At 31.3% G+C, this 24,820-nt stretch overlaps 1 long non-coding RNA gene across 1 annotated transcript; it reads right to left on the bottom strand.

The window, feature by feature from the left end:
- Positions 1-2,554: 2,554 nt before the first annotated feature.
- LOC130670069 (uncharacterized) lies at positions 2,555-22,657 on the bottom strand. The gene is made up of 3 exons (XR_008990305.1): positions 22,433-22,657; positions 2,990-3,059; positions 2,555-2,921 (listed from the first exon to the last, which is right to left on the bottom strand). It is a non-coding gene; the product is annotated as an uncharacterized LOC130670069 (long non-coding RNA).
- Positions 22,658-24,820: the final 2,163 nt, after the last annotated feature.

Genomic DNA, 24,820 nt, shown 5'->3' with positions numbered 1-24,820 from the left:
AAATAATAAAAGAAATACTTTTAAAAGATGAAATAGCAGTGAAATTTACAGGTTATTTTGTGCAAAATAAAATACAGCTGACGAAACTGAATTATAATGGGACAAGCATAAGTTATTTGGAATGAAAACCATATTTTCAACCTTTTTTGATTCCATTAAAATTTTCAAGGTTAGCAAATTATTGGAAGAAATGGTCAAAATATAAAGTTTAAGGTCATAAATAAAAGCTTATTAGTTAAGCTTTAAAATACTTTTTACAGGAAATCTCTATGAATTTTAGTTTCAAAGTTATATGGACTTTAAAGTGACTAAAAACTGATTTTTTCGAAAAATCGTTAAAATTTAAAACAGCCAAAACTTCTAAACTAATCGACCGATTCAGCCCATCTTCGAACTTAACCGTGGTAATTACACATAAAATAAGTGTAGAAAATTTCATTAAGATCGGATAAGAATTGTAGACGCAATCGTGTCCTCAAAAGTCCGTTATATTACATAAATATATATATATATATATATTAGACCGGTTCAAAAAAATTGACTATTTTTTTTTCTCTAAACCCGCAGTGATATATCTTCCTAGTCATGAAAAAAGAAGCCTGTAGAAACAGGAGCTCTTAATATCAATTTTGAAAGGCCGCTCATCGTAAATTTCTATTTTACGTTTAAATAACATGGGAAAAAAAATATTTTGTTTTTTTATTTTTCTAGCTCTGCATTTGCACGTTATATAAATGAGTCCATAGCATATTCTTGCACAAAATTTAACGCTCTACAAAAAAGGTCTCTTATCATTTTATGATAAATCCATCCATTCGAAAGTTATCGGAGCTGGAAGTCAAATCTATAGTAAATTTCCAGATCTTTGTACTTTTCCAGCAAAACTATCAGACTTATCAAAAAATGTTATAGGTTCTTTTTTATAGACAATTTTATTCCCTACAAATTATTTACAATGAAGTTCTTTGAAATACCGCATTGTTTTCTAGTTATTTTCATTTTAATGCCAAGCTCGTAAAAATAATAGTCTTCTACTCTATTCTGAGAACTTAAGATGAAAACGAAAATGACTAGAAAACAATGCGGAATTTAAATAAACTTTATTGATAATGATTTATAGGGAGTAAAATTGTCTATAAAAACGGCTTTGTGACATTTTTTGATAAGTCTGATAGTTTTGCTGGAAAAGTACAAAGATCTGGAAATTTACCATAGATTTGACTTCCAGCTCCAATAACTTTCAAATAGATGGATTTATCAAAAAATGAAAAGAGACCTTTTTTGTAGAGCGTTAAATTTTGTGCAAGAATATGCTATGGACTCATTTATATAACGTGCAAATGCAGAGCTAGAAAAATAAAAAAACAAAATATTTTTTTTCCCATGTTATTTAAACGTAAAATAGAAATTTACGATGAGCGACCTTTCAAAATTAATATTAAGAGCTCCCGTTTCCACAGGCTTCTTTTTTCATGACTAGGAAGATATTTCACTGCGGGTTTTGAAAAAAAAATAGTCGATTTTTTTTAACCGGTCTATTATATATATATATATATATATATATATATATATATATATATATATATATATATATATATATATATATATATATATATAAATTTTTTAACGAATGGTATTTTTGAACTCTACTCAACTAATTATGATAGTTTATGACGAAATCCCTTAAAAAATCGACCATTAGGACAAATACAATAGTTAGATTTTTAAAAAAATCTACCTAAAAGTGATACACCGTTGAGATAGTATTTAAAATTCTTTTCTAAAGAAAGTAATCGACTAAGATAAAATTGAATTATTTGACTATAAAATCACATGTTTTAATATCCTACATTCAATTTAATCATAGTACATATTGAGATCTATCAAATGGCTAAGACAAAAATGACATAAATGTACTTCTGTGCTTAAAATAAATTTGTCTAGCTGATGAAAACATGTAAGTTTATTGCAAGATGTGAATTATTTAACCTAATATTAAATTAATTTGAAGAAAACACTATTTCTATTAGTTAGGGAACTATCTTTTCAAATACGTGAGTTATTTATTCTCGTGAAAATTTTATACTTAAAAAGAAAGAAAATAACTTTAAATATCAAGCATAAAATCAATTAAATACGATACATTTAAGCCTGAAAAAACTTTAATTACATAAATTAAAAAAATTGAATATTTTGTGCGAAATCATAAAAGTTTGTTTTTAGAATTTATAATCTGAACAAGATCGATTAAATATGTCAAAAAAAAAAAAAAAAAAGTTTGTTTGATCGTTATGAATCAAAATATTTCTTGTTCATAATAGTTTTACTTTGAAAAAAATACGTCAAATCGATTGAATTGAGAATTCAATACATTTAAAAAAAAAAAAAAAACTGTAGATGATTTGAATAATGTTTCATTAAGTAGTTACTAAACAGTTTCTCACAATTCCTCAGAAAATATTTTCTTAATAGAATAAATAAAATTTTATACAGATATTCCGATAAAATTCACTGTTGTTTGAACCGATTATCAAGAACAAAAAAAAAGAAAAGATCAATATTATTAATAAATAACTTTCATATTAAAAAAAAAATAAATAAATAAATAAAGCAAATATCAGGAGATCTTAAGCCGTCCTATCCAACAAATCCTGGATGCAGTATAAAAGATCCTGGATGGGGACCAGATCACCCTCATAGTGGTACGGCCTATTACATTCCTCAATGGAAATTCGGGCACGAGTATACCGTGCAATCCGTACATCATTAACCCGCTCGAGGTGGTAGTAGAGATCGGATAGGATGACAGGGGGGTTAAGGCCAGTGACCTGCTCAATCTCATCTATCAAGTCCAGAGCCATCAATGGTGGAAAGTAGCCTTGGTACAGGATCCCCAGGATGGTGGCAAGCCTTCGATTGATCTGAAAAAAAGGGGGGTGTATTACAGGACAAGATCTGTACATAAAAAGGAAAGACATAAAATACTTACATCCCGTGAGAAATGAAGTACGCGGTAGTAAAAAAACCGCATACCCATGAAAACCGGCATGATTGATTATCTGAAAAAAAAAGAGAAAGAACGTATTTTTCTTTATTTGTTCCCTCGCAGTTTTGGATCACGGTGGAAACACCGTGTAAGTGGAATCACCGTTTAATCACTGTGGATTCACCGCGTTTTTACGGTGCGTTTGTTCCATTTGCACACCGTTTATACTTCGTGATTCCACTGTGTATTCACCAAAATACCACGGTGTACTCACTCGATATACACGATAAAAAAACCACGGTGGACGTACCATATAGCAACGGTGTTTCCACCCGGTTTACACGAACATCAACCACGGTCCATACACCGAGCAACCACGGTGTTTTCACCCGGTTCACATGAACATCAACCACGATCCACCCACCAAGTATCCACGGTGTATCCACCCGGTTTACACAAAAATCGCACACGGTGAATACACCCGGTTTACACGAAAATCTAACACGGTGAATACACCAACTAACCACGGTGTATACACCCGGTTTATACGAACATTGCACACGCTGAATACACCAAGCAACCAGGGTGTATCCACCCGGTTTATACGAACATTGCACACGCTGAATACACCAAGCAACCAGGGTGTATCCACCCGGTTTATACGAACATTGCACACGCTGAATACACAAAGTAGCCACGGTGTATCCACTCGGTTCACACAATCAACAGCCACGCTGGATGCGCTGAAGAATTATGGTAGATACACCGAAAAACGTAGTAAACTTCATGAATTCGAATAATCAATAACTATAGGGTTTATACAAAGAAATTACAGTGCATGGACCATGTTTATATGATTGATAATTGAATATAGCAAATAAGCTCGGTACACTAACTGTTTTCACGCACACATTACTAACGATGATGATTTTTTATACAAGCGTCCGTTTAGTCTTGCACAGCTTTATTTATGCAACCAAAATGTTTTGATTAGAGTTTTTATTAGCGCGTGGCTATATGTCTATTTGTTAATGAGTAATAAAATCTAAAAAAATGGAAATTTCCTTAAACACATTAAATTTTGAGCTTTAATATCTTTTGAACGGTTAGAATTACGGAAAAAATCTAGAAACCGATTAACTCTACGGGCCAGCCCCAAAACTTCTCGCAATTTTCGATCTCGACGAGCTTAAAAAACATGATGGCCTAAGTGCATCTTCGACCTCGAAAAAAATTTCGTTTCCATTAGTTTAAATAATTCGAAAAATTAAAAATGATTATTAAACAATGAGATTTTTTATTTTTTAGCTCCATAATTATGATAAATTTATAAAAAAATAAAGGATTTAAAAAATCCGAAAGTGCATACCTCAAACGCTCATGCAATATTTCAAGTAGTAAATGTACTTATATTAATTGCTGATATCTTTTGAACTAATAACCCTGATTAAGAAAAATGATTCAATCCATGCTAAATGCATAAATATTTATTAGTCCTGAGAAGATCCGAATTACGGTAAACTATTTTAATTGATCGTAAAATACCGTACTTTACGGTATTCTTAAGAATTACAGTAAATTACGGCCAATATGTAAAATGCCGTATTTTTATAGCAAATTTGCGGCAATACTGTGGTATTTTGCGGTAAGAGTGCGATATTTTACCACAAATTTGCGATAAAATACGGTCATGTACCATTATTCGGATTCGGTAGGGGTTACTTCAAATGGTTGTGAATCATTTTTCTGTTGTTCAAATGATATTCGATGCAAATAATATTCCTTGACTTACGGAAATATGTTATTGATATAGTGGCAATAACATACTTCGAATGAAATATAATTTCTAATAAATATTTTCTTGATTTAAAATATCGTCCATAACGTAAACAATTAACTTGAATTCTTGAATCATTTTTCATAATGTACAAGAACAATTTATATAAATCATTACTATGCTAATTCAAATTTAAGATAGATATCATAACCAATAGAAAAATTCAATTATTACATATGCTTATTTTATTTACACAAATATAAGTTAAATATATTTTACAAATTGTTTATATTACATAGTTTTACATTTTAAATACAAATTTATAAAAAGATTAACCCATTTATTCAATCATGGATCCTATGCTCTTTGCAAACATTTATCACGATGGCCACAGATTTTTGAGATTGAAATTCCCTGACTTCCCCAGGTATTCCAGTCAAATAATTCAAAAATTCCCTGACCATATGTAGTAGCATTAAATAATGGGAAATATTCATTTAATTCAAAATAAAATGGTATAAGCCAGTTCAATAAGTAATCAACCATTGTACATTAATTTAAAAATATAGAAATTCTCTGTCATTATTATGACTTCTCATAAAATACTGATAACAATCACTCATCAAAATCTACGGTAGTAAGGCTTTATATATACAATCACCTTAATTTTTTTATGAAACGCACACGTGCATTAAGCTTTTTCTGTAACTTTATCCTTAATCTATTAGTAATATCCATACATGTGATATACATACAAAATTGTGTAATAATTAAATAATAGAACGATTACAGCAGTAATTGTTTTGTTCTAATCCTATTTTCTAACGTACATTAGATATTTACGAAGCCACGCTAATTCGATCTCATTGGTGGAATATTATACATCTATATATACAATTTATATAACAGTATACTTTAAATTATTAAACAACAGCACGTATGCTTGCATAAGCGCATCGAACATAAACTACACTCTCAACCCGCATAGCAATAAATATATACAAGATGAAACCAAGATAAGATCAATGGTAGCGGTAGTGACAATCATTTGTGATATGATTAATCTTTGAGATCAAAAAATGCTAGGATCACATATTCACTTGTTTTTAACGCATATGAACATGCGAAATCGCTTACTAACCCTTATTGCCATGTCAACTGGACATCATTTAACGCATAGGATAACTTTAGATGAATTATAGTAGTTGAAATCTCTATATTATAACAAATTAGTTCTATTATCTCACCGCTAAGTTCGGAAAGTACTCAATCGTAATGATAGTTGTTTTAAGTACAATCACCATTGTTACAAATGTTGACGTTATTTAGATGAAAAAAAAAAATTAATAAAACATACAAGTTTATGAAAAAACTACTGTCTTTGTAAATCATGTGAAACAAATAAATTAGAATCTGATTTAGGTTATTTTACGTTTTCTAATTTAGTATCATACATTTAACGAGTTATTTGTACACTGTATATAAGCAAGGTATTGAAATACAAATACTACAGAAGAAAAAGTTATATTAATGCGATATAAATGTATATTTATATACATATGTAAATATTGAAAAGAAATATAAATCATTGTCAGAGGATAATTTTGATAACAATGACACAATTTTCCGTCAATATCTAATACAGATAAATACTTTGAATTAAATTTGTGTAACATGAGTGTATTACCATATTATGATTAAATTAATGAATATCCATACGAGTAAAAAACGTGCTTTTCGCAGTAGTTTATGCTGATACGCAACATTAATGAACCATTTTTTACGCTCGTTTAGAATTGAAATGCGAAAGCTTTATGGTCTGATATCACGTCTAAGCCAACAAACGCAATAGAAATAGTTTCAATATTCGTAGTATCTACGAGTAGATTATGTTTCTTTTGCATGTGTAATATCTATACAATAATCTAATCGACAAAATGGATGTTCATACTGATACCCAGTTGGTGAAAATTTCATTCATGATAGATTTGTATATTTTACAAATTAAGGTTTCCAAAAAGATTGATCAGATGCTGAAATACGTTGAGACAATGTGAATTGTCATCTTCTCCCTCAGCCTTGCGGTTCCCATTTTTCCCCGTCTCGTTGCCGTCTGAAACCACCTAAAGCTAGTCATAGTGCCATGGTCACATGACTAGTTATCACCTCAACGCATGACCGTGAGGGGAAGTGGGGAGCGAGCCCAAAAATTCAGCCCTAAGACCCTACGGTGATTGAACTTCACTTCGATCCTGGATCAATTAGTGATAAGACGTATAATTTAGTTTTACTGTCATATACTAGCAATTTATTTGCGACTTTGTTAATACGGATAACTACTTTGTAAATCGGGAAATTAACTTGCGTTATAGTTGTATTAATAGCAATTCTCTTGCGATATACTTTACTGTCCAAGTTTACTGATTATTATAAACAAAGTTAGTTCCATTAAATATTACTGTACGTTACCGGCGATATATTCGCGATATAAAATTATACTGTGCCACGTATCTGTCTACATTACATCCAGCGCTTGCACTTTCTTGTAAGTAATTTTGATTATTATAATTGGCAATAAACTTGCAAAGAATTCTGATTAATTCCTTTTATTCCATCTATCACTGTTCATCCTACTTATTTCCTATTTTACTGGTAATATTATTAAATAGTCTGATAAAATAAATATTAATTAAGTTACAAATAGTAATTTGACCATCAATAAGAATATTCTATAATTTTATAAGCCGTGAGGTAAGTTGATAATTTTCTCATACGTTGCCGAGTTTGAATAAGTGCGGGTCTTTGCTTTGCAAGAACCCCAGCCCACTGCTCTGTCCAAGTAAAATAAAATTTGTTAGAGGCCAGCCTAAGCCAGGGTTCAACCCGCGAATTCTGGTGGCTGCTGGTAAAAATCGCGAAGACGAAAAGCGATTTGTCTCAACGTGCAAATATGGCGCATATTCAACAAAGTAAAAGTATGTAACATGGTTTAAAAAACATTTATTACTCTTGTTACTTTCATTATTTAATATATTTAAAGGTGCCATAGAGTTCATGCATTTTATCTTTTTAGGAGCTATTGAACAACATACAAAAATGCTTCTCCTATCATACGATACTTGTTAAATTGGCAAATCCGATAATGAAATAATAATAAATAGGTAGCTGTTCATTACTTATCAAACCACCATCTCATAGATCAAGGAAAGTTAAACCTATTACTGCTTATAAATAGTGGCATGTATGAAGATTGACTTGACTATGCTATAATACGTTTAGCAAAAGTAAAACATAAGAGATATCCCAATCATATTGGACTTTTAATGGGAGCAATGCATTACATGATTAGTGATTCAGTCATCTTAGCTCAACGGGATCGTGTTAAAAAAATTGTTCGAAAAAATATGTGATGTTTTTCGAAAAATTATTTGGGATGGAAACTATGACCTCTAATTACATTATTTACTGACTCATTGTTTTGAAAAAGTACTAAATTGAAATCTACTACAGTCTCACTCAGCGTTTATTATGGAGTCATGAAATAAAAACGTAATAGATCCTATAACAAACTACGAATCTCAGGTTGATCTCATTGCAACCCGTTTTTCCTCGCGAAAATTTTTGTTTTTCAATGTATAATAATTCAATAACAGTGTGAACAAAAATTTCATAACAAAACAATAAAAATTTCCATGGAAAACGTAACAGAACTTGAAATTGATAAATTGATAGTTTAGCGAAATCAATGATACGTAAACTAAACAGAGAAACGATGCTGCATCTAAAGTAGATGGTTATAAACCTATCTTCATAAAATATTACTGAAAATTGATATTAAATTGTGTTAAATAAGTGCAAAAAAGAATGATTTAATAAACTTTGTAACTCTAAAATATTCTAAGACATTACAAAATTCAAAACTACAAAAACAATAGTACAGTTATCTAATAATTATGAAGAATTGAGAGTGATTTTTATAAAATGCTTCAAGCACTTTAAGATATGCATTTAATACTGAATATATTACGAAATCAACAACATAAAACGAATTAATTATTCTTACAAGGTACGGATTTCATAAATCCGGCTATTCAAATATCTTTGTGAAGAACAATATGTATCATAAAATTAACTAATTGTTGAGGAACTGAATAAGAATCATGGTGACCACAGATTGTTGAAACTGTAATTCCCTGACTTTTCCAGGTATTCCAGTCAAACAATTCAAAAATTCCCTGATCATGTATAGTCATGTCAAACCATTGGAAATATTTATGTGATTCAAAATAAAATGGCATAAGTCAGTTCAATAAATAATCAATCATTGTCCTTGAATGAAACTTTATTTTGTTATTTGTCAATGTTCATAAGTTTCTTTTCATTCATTTAATAAATAATTTTTGATTTTTGATTTTAAATATATGCAGACTTGTTCAAGAATTTAAAAAGATCGTTATATTTTTATGATTAAGTTTTTCATTTTCACTAGAATTAATTTCATAAATAGAACGTTTTATAGAATATTAATAAAATATTAATGAAGTACACGAATAATAAATATAGTGAGACTTATTGGTTCAATACACGTGTATACTTTTAATGTTTTTAGTATCTTGAATTGTCAATATGCCTGCACAGAAAAAAATAATTTCTTGGTGTAAGAAATTTTTTGTATTAAAAATTGAAAACAAAAATTTTCTTGATCCAAGAAAAAATTTCTCGGTTCAAAAAATTTTTTCTTGCTCTAAAAAAATTTATTCTCGCTCCAAGAAATTTTAAGTTTTCAATTTATAATTCAAAAAATTTCTTGAGGCAAGTAAAAATTTTTTTGGAACAAATAAAAATTTCTTGCACTAAGAAATCCTTTTTTTCTGTGTGTTAATAGCTCATAGATCTTGACGATTGGTTTCTGCAAAGACTTTTTTTTCTAAAAGTCTTATTAATTATTACTGCTTCATTTTTTCGCTGTTAGAATCAATTTTTCACTAATTTTTAACTTCCCGCTAAAAAAATTGAAAATTTTCAAATATTCAGAAAGTTATTGGTTTCGGTCAGATTTGCAAAAACCGAATTTCTATCAGATTTTAACGTTTTGAGGTTCTAGGAAGCTATCCTGACTAATTTCACGATGATGTCCGAGTGTATGAATGCATGTACATACGTACGTACACGGAGAAGTAAATATTGTTCTGAGAAGTATACTGTATAGTCACAGTAACAATACTAAAAAGTTATCTACTAGGTTGTTACTGCAACGATCTACTGTATCGTTCCGACAACAATACGGTAGATAGCTCTGAGACCTATATCGTATCGTTCTGACAGCTAAACCGTATCGTTCTAAGCCCTATCTGACGTTACGTGCGTTGCAAATGATATGAAACCTTTAAAAATCTTTATCATTAATAAATAAATGATCAATAAATAATTTTGATTGAATAAAATAACTTATTTATTAAGCGTCTGCTAGCAACAATTATACCTGATACACAAAATAGACGCAAAAATGGATGTTTAAATAGGTTAAACGGTGGCGTGTGAGGTGACGACTACGGAAAGTTGTTAGGGCTCATAGCTATCTAATAGATAGTTACAGGAACGATACGGTATTGTTACCACAAGTATACTTATTGTTGTGGTAACGATCTACGAGTTGCTATACTTTACATCGTTCGAGGAACAATATTTTTTTCTCCGTGTATGTAAATATTCTGTAGCTTTTGAACGGATGAACCGATTTTGATTTTCTAGGTGTTATTCGACGCGGCTTATTAATTCCTACAAACTGTAAAAAATTGAGCTGTAATAAAATTTTTTTAAAAATGTTTTTTTTTTATAACTTGTAATGTGCTCAATAGATTGATTCCAAAATCATCTAGGCTCTTAAGCTTTATAAGCCGCTTTGGTTTTTTTGAAATTGCTTAAATTTGACTCGATAAATAAATTCGAAATTTAATCAGTTTCAGAACTTGATAAAACGCGTCGATTGCTCCCTCAACCGTCTCAACCGGTTAATTCGTTAGAAAGATATCGTTAATGAATGAAATAATAAAAAACTTTTTTTTCTGAATATCTACAAAAAAATTGAATCCATTGATTTCAAAATCTAATCAGCTCTTGAACTTTATAAAACGCGTCGATTGTCACCTTAACCGTCTCAATCATTCAATTCGTTTAAGAGATATCGTTGGTGAAAAAATGGTAAAAAACGTTTTTTTTCGAAAACGACAGCATACAAAATTACTTTCGAGCTCGAAAAGGTATTCACAACAATGTTTTCAAGCTGAAGGAGCTCGGAAATAGCGGGAAGTTTTAGGGCTGGCCCGCAGGGTCAACCAATAGACCGACTGTTTTTTTTTTCAAGATAGTATTACAATCACATTCATGTTGCGCCACTTTCTGAGCTGTTTTGTAAAAAAAAAATTGGTCTGTTAGTTGACCCTGCGGGCCAGCCCCAAAACCCCCGTTGTTTTTGAGCTCAACGAGCTCGAAAACACTATTGTGAATTCATTTTCGAGCTCTTCGAGCTCGCAAATACTTTTGTATGCCATTGTTTTGTAAAAAACCATTTTTTAGCATTTCTTTCTCCCACGATATCTCGCGAACGAATTAACCGATTTTGATGGTTGAGGCGGCAATCGACGCGTTTTGTCAAGTTCTAGAGCTGATAAAATTTTGGATTCGATTTATCAAGTCGTTTTTGAGATATTTCAGGAAAAATAAAAATTTTTTTTTTTTTTAATTCTTTCGACAACGGTTTCTCTTGAACGAATAAACCGATTTTGATGGTTGAGGTGGCATTCGACGCGGCTTATAAAACTCTAGAGCCCAGTCCATTTTGGAATTAATCCATCGAGCACATTGAAAGTTATCCAAAAAAAACATTTTTGAAAAAACTTTATTTTTGGAATATCTCTGAACGAGCCCTACCGATCAAGCTCAATTTTCTCTCGGCTTCAAGATATTGACAATCCGCGTCGAATGGCATCTTAAAGTTCAAAATCGGTTCATCCGTTCAAAAGATACAGGTATTTACATACGTACGTACGTATAAATTATAAAGCTAGTTAGGTTTTAAAATCGTTTGGTTTAGTTGTTTCAACGATATTTGCAAAAAACCGTTTTTTACCACTTCTTTTTCCCCTAATATTTTTTGAACGGATCATCCAACTAAGCCGGTGCTTACTGCAATCAGCGCGTTTTATTAAACTTTAGAAATTAAAAGATTTTGTAATCGATCGATTGAGTTGTTTTTTAGAAATTTTGAAAAAACTAAGAAAAAAATTTCTTTTTTCACTTTATCTCATATATCTAAAAGTTATTTGACCAATTGATATCACATTTACAGGATAGTTGATGGCTTGAAAACTTTTTCGACTGTCGCGAAAACCATTAAGGTTACATAATTAGTTTAAAAGTTATAAAGAGTTTTCATACAATCACACACACATACATAAAACTCGCCGACATCATTCTGAAAGTAACCAGAATAGCTTTCTAGGACCTCAAAACATCGACACCTGATAAAAACTCGATTTTTGAAAATCGGAATAAAAACAATAACTCCAAGAATTTTTTGAAAATCTTCGATTTGGTTAGCGGGAATTGAAAAAACTAGATACGCTTTTGCACATTGTCCATACACCATTGTTCCGTACATTCAGCCACACATTCAACTTCACATGGCACCGGACGTTCAGCCTCACTTTGGCCCATACATTAACCAACATATTTGGCCACTTATTATTCCACGTATCATCTCATTATTTCAATTACAGATTCACTCACACAGTGTCCCACAATTTGTATTCTAATTTGTATTTTAATGTCATCTATTGTGCGGGTCAGTATGCAAAAAAATATTGTATTTCTTTTCGCTTCAATTTTGGAAGTTATCGCGGACGTATAGAACAATTTTTCTTAAATAATCGAATATTCGCACCTATGTTATTTAAAATTTTTTTTACTTTCAATATTTTCTATTTAAATATCTTTCAATTGCTTGTTTTTCAATCTCCGGCATGATACTAGTAGCTATGTTCGTTTTAGATGTCTATGTATTGTATATATTTATAATGCGTATACTTATTACTCGACAGAACGGAAAAAATTTCAAATGTGGTTTCCACAGTTCGTGCTGTCATGGCATTTACGAAAATTCACATATTGAAGATCACTGATTACCAAATCCAGTCGATCATACGTATATTCTATGTTCGTTTTTTTTTTTTGTTTTTTTTTTATTAAATATACTAGTATTTCACCTCCCATAAAAAGTCCTTGACTCTGTTCATTACAAAACCTAGCATGAAAACTGAATTAAGAAAATCGGGAAATAAAAAATGGTATCAATTTTTTTCATTAAAATTCGCAAGAATATCGTATTTGTTATTTAATAATTGTATCCAACGCATGTCTGATTATCGAGACTTATCATATTTGCAAAGCAAACCTTCAATGACCATTTACCGATCGGTGGTTAATAACTCGTCAAAAAGCAAATGGCGTCTCATGTTCCATAACGCATTCTTCAAAAGTTATTTTCGACCGTTCTCATAAACAAACTACTATTATCACCAATGCAAATAATCTCCACAGTAAATATATTCCGAATGAGTAGTACAATCAATCTAACAACTTTGATGTTAGTGTCTACGTATAAATACGTTGTTAATTTTTTATTAATGAAAATCACTCAAAACATAGTGATGAGAGAAGTCAAGAACTAGCATCATATAGATCCCCACCTGATTTAGGGTTTACTTTGCTTATATAATAATTCGCAAAAATCAGACAATTGTTGGATAAAGTATAGTGCATAGCACGTGGGTTGAGTCTTTATCTGTCAAACACAATGTTCTTAGCACTCGTCTCCGGTGTACACGAAGCACTCGCTGGCGCTCGTGCGTGTGTACCTACGACTCGTCTTATAAACATTGTGCTTCCCGGATAAAAACTCACCTAACCCACTTGCTATTCAATATACTATCATACGCTTATCCACAAAATGAATAATACATACAAATTTTTTTATAATTTTTTGAGGGCTGTAACCTCATGAAAAATAATCATACAAAAAAAAAGTAGTATTATAAAGCTGGAAATTCATAGTTTGAAGATCTGCCGTTGAAGATTTTTTTAAGCCACGGTTATTTTTTAATCATGAGAAATAATACGAGACACACATTTCCTCAATTTTTTTATTTGTATTTAAAGTCATGAGCTCGTGAATTTTTTCAGGTTAACGAATGCAAGGTTTAGTGTGGAAATTTATTCATCTACAATTTTTTTTGTCTCTGTATGACAAATCGTAGCTGTGATATCGCCCTTCAAATAAAAAAGGATGATTTTGTCTTTGATTATCTAAATCTCAGCAAGTAATAGCTGTACAATAACTTTCAGAACTTTTACAAAACAAACAAAGAAACGAGTATTGTGAAATTATCATTAAAATAAACAAATTAATTTTTTTTTTGACTTTACTCCGAATTTTGCATTAGTTACTTGGTAAATGTCAGCCAGAAAAGCTAAATATTGCCGTACGGAGACATAAAAAAATCGGTCTATCAGTTGACCCTGCAAGCCAGCTCTAAAACTTCCCGCTATTTTCGAGCTCCTTGAGCTTGACAAAATTGTTGTGAGTACGTTTTCGAGCTCTTCGAGCGCGAAAATACTTTTTTGTCATACTTGCTCAGAAAATTCAATTTTCTAGCACTGGGTGGCGTCCGCAAAGGTGCCGATTTTCGAAAACCCAATTTTACTGTCTGTACTTGGTCTAGGCCGCAAAATGTCTCTCAACTGTACTTTCTCTCTACAATCGGACAAAAATGAAAGGGGCTGTAGAGAAAAGAATCACATTTTAGCTTACCAACCGAAGATTTTGAGTAGTTTGTCAATTTAATTACTATTAATAACGACGCCATTTCACTTATAACTAACTCACGTTGTAGTCCAGTGATTAGTGTGGTCTTTATTACAGTATTTAAAATATTTGTTAAATAATTAATAAATATTTTACTGTAAGTGATAGAAAGTAAAAAATGATTAATGAACCCTTGAGTAATCGCTTACGCATGTAAAAATTGAAAGTAAATATAAAATTTTTGAGGCTACGCATCTCTCAAATTGAATTTTCTGAACCGAAATGACAAAAAATAGTGTATGTCATATGGCCGCTCAGTGGCGATTCAGACAATCTCGATTTTACGATATTCGCATTATGTTTGTGACGCTATTTTACAAAAACGAGTATAACAACCGCCCGGAAGCTTCGCTTTGGGCGTTATATTTACACTCGTTTTCGCAAGTTCGTGCCACAAACTTTAGGCTCATATCACAACATTGAGATTTCCGGAAAATCGCCACTTTACGGCCTTATGACGTAAATATCTATTGTATGCCATTGTTTTCGAAAAAAAAAGTTTTTTACCACTTTTTCTCCAACGATGTCTCTCAATCGAATTGACCAATTGAAACGGTTGAGGAGGCAATCGACGCGTTTTATTGAGTTCTAAAGGTGATCAGATTTTGTGATTGATTTATCTGATCGTTTCTGAGATATTTCAAAAAAACTACAAGAAAATTTTTTTGTATTTCTTTCGACAACGGTTTCTCTTGAACGAATAAGCTGATTTTGATGGTTGAGGTGGTATTCGACGCGGCTTATAAAGTTTTAGAGCCCAGTTGATTTTGGAATCAATCCATCGAGCACATTACAAGTTATTCGAAAAAAACATAATTGAAAAAATTTGATTTTTTTGGAATAACTCTGAACGAGCTCTAGCGATCAAGCTCAATTTTTTACAGTTTGTAGGAATTAATAAGCTGCGTCGAATGCCACCTTGAAGATCAAAATCGTGTGATCCGTTCAAAAGTTACAGAATATTTACATACGTCCGTACGTACAAACATACATACACTCGGACATCATCTCGAAATTAGTCAGAATAGCTTTCTAGAACCTCAAAACGTCAATATCCCTTAGAAATTAGATTTTTGAAAATCGGACCGAAACCAATAACATCCCGAATTGTTGAAAATTTACAATTTTCTTAGCGGGAAGTTAAAAATTATAGCTGAATGAATTTCCAGTAACCTAAGCTCTGGTTTAGTTGATAAATAATTACCCGGGCCCGTGGACACTAAAAACAAAACAAAAAAATTTGTGTCTCAACCAATTTCGCGCAATAAGCGTGTCTCAAAAAAAATATCTGCCAAATGACCTTCAAACTAATGATTCAAAGCATTAAATTTTTTTTCTTGTTTGATAGTCCATTATTCACAAAGATACAGCCTTCTAAAAGTCACTAAATAATTATAAAATTTTTAATTTTTTTTTTTAATTTATTTGAATAAACCTAGTAGATTTATTTCCATTAATTTTATTTATTATTAAATTTAGATCACTGTAATCGGAGACGTACGCATCCCGGCTGAAAAGTATGCAACAATATTGCAGGCAAAAACTATGAGAAAGAGAGTTAATTGCGTTCTTAAACTGCTATGGACACCAGAAGAGTTGCAATCGATGTACATTAAAACAGATCCAACAAAAGTTTTTCAAATAAAGATCGATAAAGATCATGAGAAAAAAGTGTCAGGTATGAATAAAGATTCCTCGCTAATCCTCCTTTTTCTTCGATTTGTAACCTCAATCTTCTACGATCAAGCTTTTCGTGTAATTTTTTACCTGAATCCAACTTGCACAATGGTCGATATGACGATAACGTAAAGGGAGTACCTTTGTCCAAGAGCACCAGACGTTGTACTTTCCAGCATTCTAGAAAATAGCCAATCCTAGCACAACTTTAGTAAATGTTCAACAGTATCTCTGGGCATGTTTCTGCTATAAGTTTCTACGCCTCCCTTCGGAATCATGCCAGGCTCCGGTGCTTTCCTATTTTTAGGTACATTTTTTCAAAAATCGAGGTATTGTATTTGTTCTCATGGTAGATTTTTCAAGGAATTTTGTCATAACCTATCATAATTGTTTGAGTAGAGTTCAAAAACACCATTCGTTGAAAAATGTATGTATGTATAAATATATATGTATGTAATAGAACCGACCTCTGGAGACACGATTGTGCCCACAATTCTTTTCTTGTCCTAATGAAATTTTCCACACTTATTCTATGTGTGATTATCGCGGTTAAGTTCGAAGATGGGCTAAATCGGTTGATTAGCTTAGAAGTTATGGCTGTTTGAAATTTTCACGATTTTTCGCAGAAATCAGTTTTTATAAACTTTCAAGTTCATATAATTTTAAAACTAATACTCATTGACTATTTCCGTAAAAAGTATCTGAAAGCTTGTCTAATAAGTTTTAATTTTTACCTTACACTTTATGATTTGACCATTTCTTTCAATAATTTGTTAGTTTTGAGAGTTATGATGGAATCAAAAAATTTTGAAAATATGGTTTTCATTCCTCATAACTTATTTATTTCTCATTATAATCCAATTTCGTCAGTTATATTTTATTGTGAACAAAATAACATGTTAATTTCACAACTATTTTATATTTTAAAAGTATTTGTTTTATTACTTGTGATGTTTCAAATGTACCTGTACGCCCTATGATTATAACGCTTATTGTGATACACTTTATTATGCATGTATATTTTCGTTTCTCAGCATACGAGTATATATAAACATTAAGCAGACTTCAAATGTACTATCAACAACTTGGTCTATAGACACAAACTCGCTCATTTAAAGCTAGTTTGTCAATCCAGCATTTTAGTAATACGTAATTACATTAGTATTGCTCTTACATTTATTGATGAATATATGAATATACTAAAAATATTTAAATTGCAGATTAAGACTATCAGATTGAAAAACTGACCCTAAAAAAATGATTCAACCCTAGTAAAAATGAACAAGGGTCGCCTTCGTTTTAAACTAAAAGCGAGCTATCGAAAAATCAGGGCAGTGCTGAAAATTGTCGAAAAATCTATCTTCCATTTTGGCTGCCGAAGGCATTTTTTATGATTTTCACAGCTTAATCAAGTTCACTTCTTGAAAACGGCTCGAAGTCTTTGGTTATTGGCAGATCGAGTAGATCGCGTTTCGGATGTATAGGGAGTAAATCTTTAACGATATTACCCATGATTTCTGGATCTTTTGGTATGACTGGGGCTGATTTGCTAATTTTCTTGGTGACGATTTGGAAACCCGTTCCATCAGCATCGCTATTGACGTCTTTGCAGATTTGACTCCAACACCTTTTTTGCTGTGTTTGATTGCCCCATTAATTGTTTTTTTTGGTCTCCTTATTATACCTCTGTTAAACTTGATCTGGGCTTCCTTTCTTTACATTGACGGAGATGAATTCTTCTAGCTCTCAGAGATTCTCTCCTCAACTATGCGATCGAGTCATCCTACCAGTATCGGGCTTTTTACGTACATTTGGTTGTCACCCGGGCATTGAGCGGTTGCAGGCTTCGGTGATAATTTCCACTATCCTGCTGATATTGAGACTTGCTCTCATCTTAGTCTGTTCTGGCTCAAGTAGCCACTTGAGGATCTCACTACTCATTTTGATTAAACTGCGCGTCTTATCTCTATCCAGTTTCTTCACGTTCCAACTTCTGATCTCTTGACTTTTTAATTTTTTTCTGCTGTTAATGCCTTCATCTTGTGCAGTAAACGTAATGTATTGGTGATGACTTGTAGAGAATTATTCACGTACCTACCAACATCTTACTTTTGGAAATACCCTTAAAGTTCCAAACGTCACGTCTATAATGGAGCCTTCACAGCCTGCTGGGTAACCACCCAAATAGCTGCTTTACTTGATTGATCAAAGAACCAGTCCGGTCCCGCGGCTTTAAGGTAATGCCCCAAATAAGTGATATAGCGACTTTCTATTCAATGGCATACTGGTAGAGAAGATTGTGTGTTAGAGCACTGTACTGAAGGCTTCCCTGGACACAGACCTTATTCTCTCTGTTTTCCATTTTTGCAATATTATATGCTCTACAGTCTTTTTCTCTTTGTATGTAATTTGTTGCCACGCCACTTCCTAGTTCCTTGCAAAGAAAACAGTCTGGAGGGTTCTTTTACTCTTTAAACTAGTGCTCTGTCGCTCCACAACGCCAGAAAGTGTTCGTATGGTCGGTTCCGATGCATTTACGAGCAATGTGGTCAAAACCGCCACATTTGTAACACCGACTTAGAGCTTCGTTGATCTGCAAATCACATCATCTTGTCTAGACTACCATTTGTTCGGTTTTAAGAGGTTTACTTATATAATAATAATACTAAAAAATTTGTCTATCGGTTGACCCTGCGGGCCAGCCCCAAAACTTCCCGCTGTTTTCGAGCTCCTTGAGCTCGAAAACATTGTTGTGAGTACATTTTCGAAAAAAACCGTTTTTAGCATTTCTTTCTCCCATGATATCTCACGAACGAATCGACCGATTTCGATGGTTGAGGCAGCAATCGACGTGTTTTATTGAGTTCTAGAGTTGATTAGATTTTGAAGTCGATCGTTCGAGTCGTTTCTGAGAAATCAATAAAAAGCTTAAAAAAAAAAAAAATTTTCCGTAATTTGCCAATATTTTCGAATCTACTTGATCAAATGATCTGAAATTTTCAGAAAAGTTGATGGTCAACAAGCTCTTTCGATTGCTGCCTTAACCATCCGAATCGGTTCATTAGTCAAAAAGTTATAAGCCGGTCACACACACACACACACACACACATACACGCCCACACACATACACACCCACACACATACACACCCACACACACATACATACATACAGACACTCGGACATCATTCTGAAAATAGTCAGAATAGCTTCCTAGGACCTCAAAACGTCGACATCTGATGAAATTTCGATTTTCGCAAATCGGTGTGAAAACAATAACTTCCCAATTTTTCGAAAATCGTCGATTTTCTTAGCGGGAATTTAAAAAATGATAATTTTATTTGTTGCAGATTTGTGCCTGTACTTGCAGAAAAAACGTGAGTTAAAGTTTGCCGATGGATCCGCAGATGACATTAAAATTTGGCTGCAGCGATGGATGGGCGAATTTTTTAAAGAACGCCGCCGTCAAAATAAACAAAAATTATAACTATTTTTAAAAATATTACTATAACTAAAACTACACGCAGAGAATTTTACAGTATTTTTTAAATCAAAAATTTATAAAAAAATTACTATGTCATAGTAACATAAGGACAGTATAGAATTATAGAACAAATTACCGATAACCTAGAAATTTTTAAAATACATCGAACAGAATTTACAAGGTGCATTGTAATTTTGACAAAGCAACAGATGAAGAAATTTAAATTTCTTGGATAAAATTACAATTTACCTCGTAAATTCTGTTCGATATATTTAAAAAATTTCTACGTTATCGGTAATTTATTCAATAATTCCATACTGTCCTCATGTTACTATGACATGGTAATTTTTCTATGAATTTTTTAAGTAAAAAATACTATAAAATTCTCTGCGTGTACGATAATTTATCTATTGTTAACATAATAATAATTACTATTGATATTATTGTTATTATTATTAAAATTACTACGTTTGTTTCTTTGTTTGAATACCTCATTGATTTGTTACAATTACAATTATTTTCACAAATAAAATTAAATTTCATTCCAATACTGTTTCCCAACGATATTTTGTATGAGTGTGAGTGTGGTCATGGGTGTGAAACCTCCAACTTTTTATAGTATACTAGACATAACATGCTCGCTTCGCTCGTCTTCATTCTTTCAAGAATCCCGCCACTATCTCAGTCGACCAATCGACAAGCGAATAAAATAGTCACAGAAGTGACGTGAAACGATACGACATCCGGCCATCAACTCTTTAAAAGAGGATTCAACAATGGACAACACCGCACAAATTCCACAGATTATTCCTCGCTGCGTTCACCCATATAACAACGTCCTTGGTCTGTTGAGAATGCGCCACAATATCAGACTTGTGACGTTATTCCTACTCTATCGGAATCCCTACCACACATGTGGATCGAAATGACTATTGCCTGTTCAACTGTTACTACGACTGTTGCTTGTTTTATGCGATGTTAAGCGTGCTACAAGTGATTGCCACACGCAAATCATCGTATACAACACGCTAAAGTCGAAGTAACGGTTGAATTCAAAAACAGTAAGTTGTCGGAGCCACACCGTGTAAACACGGTGATTTCACTATGTAAACACGGTGATTTCACTATGTAAACACGGTGATTTCACTATATAAACACGGTGATTTCACTACGTTTGCACGATAATTTCACCACGTAAACACGGTGATTTCACTAGGTAAATACGGTGATTACGCTGTGTAAACACGGTGATTACACCGTGCAAACGGGGTGATCGTACCGTGTTTGCATGATGAATATTCCGTGTAAACACGGTGGAGAAATTGTGTCGCCACCGTAGATACACCATGTAATCTCAGTGGATACACCGTGAGAACACTATGAAATCACAGTGTACAAATGGAACAAACGCCTGGAGTAAACACGATGGAATCTCTGTGGTTTACTCGGTGTTTCCACGGTGTTCTCACCGTGATCCAAAACTGCGAGAGTTCCTTTTTACTCTCCACTCGAAAAAAATTGAAGGAAAATGATTGATTAAAGATATTTCAAATTTTACTTTTTAAATTTTATAGTTAATTAGAAGTATTCTAATTTCAATTTTGGGAAATAGGAAAAATGTTTAGTCTAACTTTAATATTAAAATGAATTCAAGCTTTTAAAATTGAGGAGAGTAATAGTCGATCAGAGGTATTTAAATTGTTTATTAGAATTTTCGGGATGTTGAGAATTAAAAAGTATTTTAATTTTGAAAAAAAAAAGACGAGAAAATTATTAAAGGCATTTCAAGCTGAATAGTCGTTCAAATTTTTAGAATTATTTTTTAGGAAATTTTTTTTTTTGTAATCCAATGAGTAATTAAATTAGAGTAATTTGATTTTGGAAAATGAGAGAAAGAAATGTTAGGAAACAGAAAATTAAAATTACCTTAGATTTAAATTATAGGAAATTAGACGTATTTTAATTTTTTTTTTATCTTCTTTTGTTGGGTACAGTTAATTAAGAGGTGCGAAATAGCTAATTGAAAGAAATTTTTTTTTCTCTCCAAAAAAAAAGGGAATGAGCAGTTAAAGCTTACACTGTTAAAAATAATTTGAAAATTACAGTACAAAAGGAATTGAATTTTCATAACTAGATATTTGAATTGTATTTTTAATGAAAAAAGCTTTAAATTTTATATACGTAATTTAATAATCAAGCTGGTATTCAAAATTAAGAAAAATATGAATTTTAATAAACGTACTTAAAATCTATACTTGATTTTTAAATTTTCAAAGCAAGTATTGGAAATTCTAAAACATTGAATTTTAAAAAATAATTATATTTGAAATTTCATAATACGTATCTGAAAGTTCAAAAAAAAAAAGTATTTTAAAGTCTAAAGTGTTAATTTGAAAACTCAAAAACGTGTATTTTAAATTCTATATGAAATTAGTAATGAAATTTCAAGCACAAATGTATGTGTTTATTGCGTTATATACAATCTTTGAAAATTCAAACAATTTTTTTTTATAGTGTAGAAAAAGGGAAAAATTTTGTCAAAGGTAATTCTATTATAAAAAGAAAACGAATAATTACTCTATTATTACCTTGTATGAAACGCAATTTTAAAACCACCGGAGTTGTGCAGGATGCAGGTTCAAAATTTCACTGGAACACTACACTTATAGTTTTCATAGTTTTAGAAATTCATTTTTTTTTCTCTTCTCTATCACTTAAGACACTTTTTTATAAGACAGCTTCGACACACTTTACTTTTATAAGCGGAAATTTTCGAAAAACAAAAAAAAAGACGAGGGAACGAATGAAAGAATGTTGAGTCTGATGCGTCGACGATGAGAATCAGAGCCGAATGAAGTCATTTTTGTGATTTCGAAATTCGGTAATGAGATACGTTTACAGTAGATAAGAGATCAGTCAGCGTGGATTGAAACCTAATTGTATGTACTCGAACGAGATGAACTAAAAATCAATTACTACTATACCAAAACCGCAAAATAATAGGATAATAGAATCCCAATGGAATTTATGGGTTTTTTGGATAGTTTCACATGCATGCATTTACATTCTAGGTATATAAAGGAAAGAGGAAAAATGACGAAAAAAAATATATATATTTTCCTTGTCGATAGAATATGATAATATAAATTATTCAAATTCGCGTCTTTTGTAATTTTCTTCACTCGTTTATTATCTTATATATTTCATGGGTGAAATAATTAATTGTTGGGAATCTTTTAACCGACGGAGGAAAGAGAAGAGATTTTTGATTCAAGACGAGATTCAACGATCAATAACATTAATCGATAAGTACCAGTCCTGTAAGTAACTTTCCCCTCCGATGTACATGAGTACTGACGCAAGTACGGGATGGCGTAAAACATTTGAATTTTTTTTTATCATTGTTGTTTAAGCTATAAAAGTCACGACAAAATTTAAGATAATTTCCAGTTTATAATTAATTACTCTATTATTGTTAAATAATTATCTTACCTCAAGACTTCTGGTTAAAAAGTTAAATAAAATAATAAGCACCTACCTTGAAATTTTAGCAATGTATAAATTTCGACTTAAATGAATTTTTCTTGAATAAACTATAAATGTTATGATTAGACTTTTAAATGATTATTAGTTTAAAAATTATTGCCCTATAATTATATTATAAATATAGTGCCTTAGAATTTTAATTTGGAAAATTAGGAAAAATAATTTGTATCTACTTCAAATTTCAAGCAGCGTAGAGTTTTAAAATGAATAATTTTTTTTCAGACAAATTATAGATGACACGATTAAGCTTTTAAATACTTTTTAGTAAAAAAATTAATGGCCTTATAATTATACTATAATTATTGTATTCTAGAATTTTGATTGAAAAAAGTTAAGAAAGGTAATAAGTGCCTGCTTTGAATCTTAAGCAATGCATAATTTTGATTTAGAAGAATTCTTTTCAGATAAACCATGAATAATAGGATTAAAATTTTTTATGCTTTTCAGTTTAGAACTAATTGTTCTATGATAATATTATAATTATTTGCATCGTAGAAATTCGGGTTAAGAAGTTGAGGAAAATAGTAAGCGCCTACTTTTGAATTCCGACAGCGTAAGAATCTAATGCAAATGAACTGTTTTTAAATAAACTATAAATAATATGATTAAAATTTTAAATGATTTTTGTTAAAAAATTAATATTCCTATAATTATATTACAGCTATTGTACCACAGAACAAGTTGAAAAGTTGAGGAAAATAATAAGTGTCTGCTTCAGGTTTTAAGCAGCGTAGGATTTTAGAATGAATAAAATTTTTCCAGATGAATTATAAATTACATGATAAAACTTTTAACGCTTTTAGTTTAACATTAATTGTTGTATAATTATTTTATAATTGTTGTATTTAGAATTTGGAAGGAAAAAGTTAGGAAATATAATAAGTGCCTGTGGCGACATTTGAGGCGGGTAGAATTTAACCTAGGTGAATTCTTTTGGTAAACTATAAAAGTTATGAATAAAATTTTAGATAAATGTTAGTTTATAATTGGTTGCCTTATAATTAGCTAGCAATTATTCTACCATCGGGCTTCAATTCAGAAATTTGAGGAAGATAATCAGTGTCGGTTTTGAAATTAGAGCAGGGGGTGAAAATTTAAATAGGAATAAGAAAAAAAATAAAAATAAACTATCAATGGCAGTAATAACTTTTAAATGATTTTTAGTTCAAATTTATTGTCTTATAATTATATTATAACTATTGTATATCAGATTTTGAATTAAGAGTTAAGAGAAACAATGAGCGGCTGCTTCCAGATTTTAAGCAGTGAGAAATTGTAACTCAATCAAATTTTCTGTAGTAAACCATGAATGATATGATTGAATTTCTGAATGCTTGTTAACTCGTAATTAATTCTACTATAATTATTTTTTAATCATTATATTTTAGGGCTTGGAGTTAAAAAAAGTTAGGGAATAATAAGAATCACCT

Source organism: Microplitis mediator, chromosome 6 (genome assembly GCF_029852145.1).
Source record: "Microplitis mediator isolate UGA2020A chromosome 6, iyMicMedi2.1, whole genome shotgun sequence".
NCBI classification, from domain to species: domain Eukaryota; kingdom Metazoa; phylum Arthropoda; class Insecta; order Hymenoptera; family Braconidae; genus Microplitis; species Microplitis mediator.
Note: the sequence above shows the minus strand (reverse complement) of the source record. Positions and strands in the feature narration are given on the sequence as shown.